Source organism: Pteropus vampyrus, unplaced genomic scaffold (assembly GCF_000151845.1).
Source record: "Pteropus vampyrus isolate Shadow unplaced genomic scaffold, Pvam_2.0 Scaffold15, whole genome shotgun sequence".
In the NCBI taxonomy this organism is placed as follows: Eukaryota; Metazoa; Chordata; class Mammalia; order Chiroptera; family Pteropodidae; genus Pteropus; species Pteropus vampyrus.
In genome coordinates this window covers 16,854,454-16,861,428 of record NW_011888796.1, presented here as the reverse complement: position 1 = coordinate 16,861,428, position 6,975 = coordinate 16,854,454, and the positions used below count along the sequence as shown (strand labels likewise).

Genomic DNA, 6,975 nt, shown 5'->3' with positions numbered 1-6,975 from the left:
CTAGGGGTAGGCAATTAGCCTTGGAGAGTCAGATGGAGAGAGAAGATCTAACATTAGCTGAGCCATGTGAAGCCATGGGGTGCCAGGGAAAATAGCAGAGGACCTGGCCATTCATCTGCAAAAATGAAGTGGAGGTGAATATTAAAAGACTAATGCATTACAATGGAAAAAAAACTGGCAGACACCCTTCCCCCAATTTAATGTCACTAGTAGTAGGGAAAACCCATCTGAGAAAAACACTACACCAAGGATCTTGCTGAAAACATTGAACCTGAATCTAGTCACGAGGAAATAAATCAAATAGAGTGACACTGTGCAAATCACATGGCCTGGACTTTTCAAAAATGCCAATGGCATGAAAGCAAGAAAGAAAAAGTCTGGAGAATGATTCTATATTAAAGGAGACGCAAAAAAAATCCTTGATGGGTTCCTAAGCAGGATGAGGACATGCTAAAGGACATTATTGAGACAATCAAGAAAATTTGCATATGGACAGTACATGAGATAATAGCATGACTATGTTAAATTTTCTGAATGTCATCACTGTATAGAGATTGTGTAGGAAAAAGCGTCCTCATTTTTATTCATCTATATATTTATTTATTTTTTTAAATTTCTTTTATTTTTTAGGCGAGGCAACCCTTGGTTGACCTCACAGATTGCAAGGACCTTGTCAGCTTACAATCTCTTATTTTTCAATTTTTTACGCCTATAGCACCTGGTCTTCCTAGGTGGTCTTCCATCCAAGTACTAACCAGGCCTGACCCTGCTTAGCTTCCAAGATCAGACAGGATTAGACTTATTCAGGGTAGCCTGGCCATAGACAGTATCCTCATTTTAAAAAGAGAGTTGCTGAAATACTGAGGGGAAAATGCCATGATGTCTACAACTAACTTTCCAATGGTTCAGAGGTAAAATAAATGTAACAAAAATTAAATTAAATTAAGTATCCAGCACAGGGCAGACCTAAATAATCACAAGCCACTACTCCTTCTGGCCTAGAGCTGCCTCTTCCCTAGAGGACCCGTCCTCCCTAGAGGACCTGTTTTCCTTCCAACCCATCTCTTGAGCCCCCTATCCCACAGGAGGTGGACTCGGGGAAGGCTCTAGGAGAAAAGGAGGAATCAGGCCACAGCCATCTCCCTGAAATTCAAGACTTCCATAGACTCATGCTCCAAACAGCCTCATCTCTACCTCTGTCCACATGCCCTGGACCCTCATTGATTACACAACACACATAGATTGTCCCCGTCCTCCAATCTATCACACAGTTCCCTTGGCCTAGAATGCCATCCTTCCCTTTCCTGTCACTAATGCAACATACCCTTCTAAGAAAGCCCACTTCAGTGCTCAGAGACCTACCTCTCTTCAAGCCCATGGAAGAAGCATCCTTTCCTGGAATCCGTAACCCTTATTCCACTCTGCAATGCACTAGTCAGTCTGTTGCCTCCGTGAACCTGGAAGCTCCCATTCGCACAGACCAGGTCACAACCACCCTTGTATCTCTAGGTTGTACTGCATGCCTGAGCCGTAGTAGACATTTTACATATGCTTATTGACAGAAGTTTAGGTGGCAATACGAATGTGTTGCCATTTTGGAGACTAAATACATGTTGTTATGTTCGTGTAATAGAAAATTACGCAGGTATCAAAAAAAATGACATGGGTTGGTATGGAATAATCCAAGATATAACAATAAGTGAAAGAAGCAAGATGCACTACTGTAAATGCAGTAAGCTACTATTTCTATAAGAAGAAAATGCATGTGAACCAGCAAAAGTTCCCTCAGACGGGGAGGATGGGAGGCGGGGGCTAAGGGAATGGGAAAGGAGGGAGAATTTTTGAGCTCATGCTATGTGTATGTGAACCTATTTTAACAAGTTACACAATTTATATTTATAATAGAGTCCTATTCTTTGAGGGAGGTTGTGGGAAACCCAGGAATTGAGTGCTTAGGAAAGGGAAGAAGCAGGTGAGCATCACCCCTGGGTGGAGGAAAGCCTGGGATCCTGCCTGTGGCTCTTGCTGCAGGACCCTGACACTGAGCCCCAGGCAGTAGAGGGATGCAGCAGCCTCGCACGATCCTCAGCACCACAAGCATCTCCCATTTATGTGCTATCCCATCCTTTGGGCCCTGCATCTCCCCATGCCACCATGCCTCTGCCAGGCTTGTGCCTTCACTGGAAATTCCCTGCCTCCATTTTCATGTGCTCAGTGCTACTCGGCTTTCAAGGCCCTATACAATTCCTGCCTCTGCCCCACTGTTCCCCTGACATGTGTCAGAGGGCCTCTCTCATGCCATCTTGCTCTCTTAGCCCTTTGTGCTTGCTCTAAAGGTCCTAGAGCTGAGCAGGCCCAGCCATGAGAGCAGGAGTAGGCTGGAAGGGCGTCTTGAGAATTCTGGCCCTGCTGGACTTTCTCAGGCCCAAGGCTGCCTGCAGTCCAAGTCCTTTGCTTGTTCCTGGTGTTGGGACAAAGGGCTGCCCATCCCAAGCCTACACTCACTCCCCTTTCACCACCCAAAGAGCAGTGGACATATTGTGCCTCCTGGGATTCCTTTGCACAGTGAAGGGACTGAAATATATGTAATAGGATGCATATGTTAAAGAAAAAATTATCCTGACACTTGTTAGAACAGTATATAAGGAAGACTTAATTCAGGAGTATTGCGATAGATGTCAAGATTATCACAATAGTGGGGAGAGATTGGGCTCTGGATACAGCAAAGACAGTTGGGGATTTATAGCCAACGAGCAGAAGGAGGGGGTCAGTGGATGGAAAATTACTAAGAGGTAACATCAAGGGTAAGGGGGATTCTTACTAAACCACCTTAACAGGATTCTTGCTGAAGGCAGGCCAGAGTGATAAGATATCTAGGTGTGGGGATTCTCACTAAACTGACAAACGGATTCTTGCTAAAACTGGGCTATGCAGGCCCAAGACAAGGCCCAAAGACTAGGTCTAGTTGAAAAATGGGCTCAGGGGAGCCTGTCTGAAGTTTGATCAAAGAGAGAATCTTTGTCACATGTTATAAGATGTTGGGAAAGTTCCCCTTTTTGCAGGTGAGGAAATGGAGGGTCAGAGAAGCAGCCATTTGCTGAGGTCTGCTTTAGTCCACCTCACCTCCAGGAGGCTCAGCTCCAAGGCTTCCGCTACATCTGTCCCTTGACCACAGCGGGGGGTAAAAGGACTTGGACTCCAGCTCCTACAATGCGACCAACTCCTTGCTGTGTGACCTGGGCCTTTCCATATGACCCAGGAACGAAACCACGAGAATCCTCTGGCCAAAGCATGGGAGCTCAGGGGAGCAGGGTGGTCCAGGCCTGGGCCAGGCAAGGCAATAATTAGCTGAGAGCTCCTCTGGAATGTTAAGTACCCAGCCCTGGAATGCAGCTCTTGCTAGCTGCAAATAACCCCCCACCATCAGACAGGCCCTGCGGTAAAGATAAAAATCAGGGGGGGCAGGCTCTGGGGACCCTATCTTAGGAGATTCTCCATAAGGCAACACATTTTTCTTGCCTCTCCTAGAATCTTCCTCCATTTAGAGCTCCTTCCATCTTAGGGCTTTGCTTGGAACTAGGCTTTGCAGGTGTGGTAGGGAGCTTCTGAGCTAACCCTCCCCGCATACCCCTACATTCAACCCCCATTCCTGCCTCCTGGTATTAATGTCCTTGTGTAATCCCCTCTTGTCAGTGTGGGCTGGACATAGTGACCACTTCTAACAAACGTAATGCAGCATCTGTTAAAAGTGATGGAATGTCACTTCTCATATTAAGGTACAAAAAGACTCTGGCTTTCATCTTAGGTACCTTTTGCTCTCTTTGAGTGAAGCCAAGCTGCCATGTTGTGAGCTGCCCAATAGAGAGGCCCATGTGGCAAGGAGCTGAGGGAGGCCTCTGGCCAATAGCCAGTAAGGCCAGCAAGGCTAGTGGGGTACTGAAATATGCAGTCCAGTACATGTGAGGTACCAAATCCTGGCAACAAGCATGTGAGTGAGCCTGGATGCAGATCCATCCCCTGTTGAGCTCAGAGGTTGAGCAGTTTCCACTTCTAGCTGGAACCTGGGACTGACAGCTTTTTGGGGCTTGGGCCCAGGCAGAAAAATTGGTGACATAACCTCACCAGATCCAGATGTGTGGCTGGCCCAGATGTGCACAGAGAACTCTCATCCTTCTTCTCAGACTGCAGAAAGCCCATGTATGGGCAGGATTGCTGGGGCCTCACCCCAGGCCAGGACACTCAAGGGAGTCCAATGTGACTGCCCTTCCCACATTCTTGTCACCAGAATCCATTGGTATGAGAGTATCTCCCTCCAAAGAAGGCACCATTTCCTGCTTCAAGGGCCAGGCCCCACTCCCAGCAATCAGGTGGGGAGATCATGGACTGCCTGAGCCAGGGAGGCTCCCCTCAAACTCCTAGAGCCAACCCTGCTAGTTTATACCTAAACACTCAGAGGCCCAGGGAGGGGCCTGACTTGTCCAAAGTCACAGAGCCTGGGACTACCAGGTTCAGGATTAGAACCCAAGGTTTTCTGACTCTCAGCTCAGTGTGCAGGGCTCTAGGCCAGTGCTCCTCAAACTTCAGCTTATATCAGAGTCATTTGGAGGGCTTGTGAAAACACAGGTGGCTGGGCCCCACCCTCAGAGTTTCTGATTTTGTAGGCCTGGGTGGGGCCTGAGAATTTGCATTTCAGATAATTTCAGGTGTTGCTGAGGTGACTGGTAGAGGACCACGCTTTGAGAATCCATGCTCTAGACTACCCTCACTCTCCTGATGGTCCCCAAAGCATGAACTGGGGGCAATTTAGTGTCCCCAAGTGCCTGTGTAGGCATATTCTCCTTTGAGGGAGTGAGGCATGGTTGAAAGAACCATGGAGGACACTGCCCTGTCTTGTTCATCTTTGCAACTATTTGCCCAGCAGCTCCCATATTTGCTGACCCATAAAAACCACAGATATAAATTGACACACTTCGATTTTACAAGGAAACAGTTTTTGAAAAAACTTAATTTCTTTTTTATCATAACCATACTTAATTTTATTTTGTTCAGGTAAATCAAGTATTATATGCAGGAATATTTTTGTTAAGAAAACTACCAATAGGATGCTAATAGGAAGTGAAATGATTATCTCTGCTGTAATGTTTTCTGTTTCCAGGCTTTGCCAACAGGGACTGGTTTCATCCATCGTTGTATTTTACCTTTTGGCACTAAAGCTTCTATCTTTAAAGTTGATGCTTTGGGTACTGGGCGATTGGTGGATCTATCGATATAGGCATAGACTCATATGTGGATGTAAATCCGGCTACAGATACAGAGAGAGCTGCAGATACAGATATAGATGAAGATGTAGAAGTGATGTTCCCTACGGAGAACACACACGCTCCCTCACTCCCCTTTCCTCTTCCAGAATGAGGACGTGGAGGTGTGCCAACCTGGACATACTGAGATGGCAGAGCAACAAGGGGAAGGAGCCTGGGTGCCTGGACTACATCGTGGAGTGGGATCACCATTCCAGTCCTGAGCAATCTACCTCTGGGTTGTCGGAGGGGAGAGAAATAAACTCTAGTTTGACATGGCTCTGACCAATATATCACACATGCCTGTCCCCCAGCAGTCAACGAGCTCTTCGAGAGTGGGGATAGAGCTGCCCTCTTTCTCACTACAGGTTCCAGGATAGGGTCTAGCACTTTTCAGTTCTGTTTATTATTATGCCTTATTAGCAGGTGACCTGGGGCAAATAACCCCCCTGGCTATTTGTGTAAAATGGAACTAAAAAACATTCTCACTAGATTGTCACCGAGCTTAGTGAGATGTTGTATGTAAAACACTTAGCTCTGTGTTTGCACATAATAGGAGCTTTAAGCCATTGCTATTTCTCTTAAGATAAAGTCTAAACTCCCTGTGGGGACTCATAAGACCCTTTATGTTCCAAACCTGCCCACCCCCCTAGTCTTATAGCTCATACTTTGAGCACTGCAGCCAGATACAGTTGCTCCAGCTTCCTGTCTTTCCCAGAGAGTTGTCCCAAGGTCAGAGTGAAAGGTGAGAAATATGCTAAGTACAAATGGCCCTTGAAAATCCCTTAAACTGCTAGTTAGGTACAGTATTCAGACCTAGGACCTCTCAGTAAGTCCATAACAGTGTTTCTCCAGTGTAGAAACAGGTGGCTGTATTTTCAGTTGAGCACCAGATAAAGTAGCTGGTTTGTGTTTAGGGGATTCATGGGATCAAAAATATGTCTTTAATCAGTGGCGTTGCATTCAGAATTAAAAGTTCACTTGATGCTTCTCTACTCTCAGTTCTTGTAATATGCGTGGTCCCCTTACTTCCAAGCCTTTGCACATGCTGCTCCTTGCATACCCCATATACTTCCTGCCTTCTCCACGTGGCCTGGTCAATCTTCATTCCTCTTTCAGGCCTCTGGGCAGGTGTCATTTCCTTGAGGAAGCCTTCCCTAACTCCTCCTCACCCCTTCTCTGGGTAAGCAGTCCCCTGAAATTCCTCTGTCCCATGCAATGGTCTTCCCACTGTATATCAGCTGCTTGTCAGGTCTTTTCTACCAAGTGCTTCCTTCTCTTTTGTTCAATGCTCAGTCCCCAGTGCCTCGCACAGAATTTGGCACACAAGAGGTGCCCGATAAGTGCTTGGGATGAATGAACCCATGACTTAACGGCGGGCAGGGTCAAGGCTGCCTTTGTTTTCATCAGCTGGCATGGTGGGGAGGGCAGGAAGGGGACAAGGAGCACTGCGGGGGCCTCTCCTCCCCATCATCCTTCCAGACCCTTTCCCTGCCCAACAGGGCGCCACTGGGCTGTCCCACACCCTCTCTGCCGCCTGCCCAGTGACCTAATTATTGTTTTTTCTTCCAGCCCCGCGGAGGGGAAAACAGAAATTCCTGGTGGATGACACAGGCCCGGCGGCCGCCTGAGAGCCGAGCACGGGACCGGCTGGGCCGGCTTCGCCCGCCGCCCGCCC

The 6,975-nt window shown here is 47.4% G+C and overlaps 1 pseudogene; it reads right to left on the bottom strand.

Annotated features, from left to right (window-relative positions):
- Positions 1 to 706: 706 nt before the first annotated feature.
- LOC111735852 lies at positions 707 to 825 on the bottom strand (annotated as a pseudogene).
- Between the last annotated feature and the right edge of the window lie 6,150 nt (positions 826 to 6,975).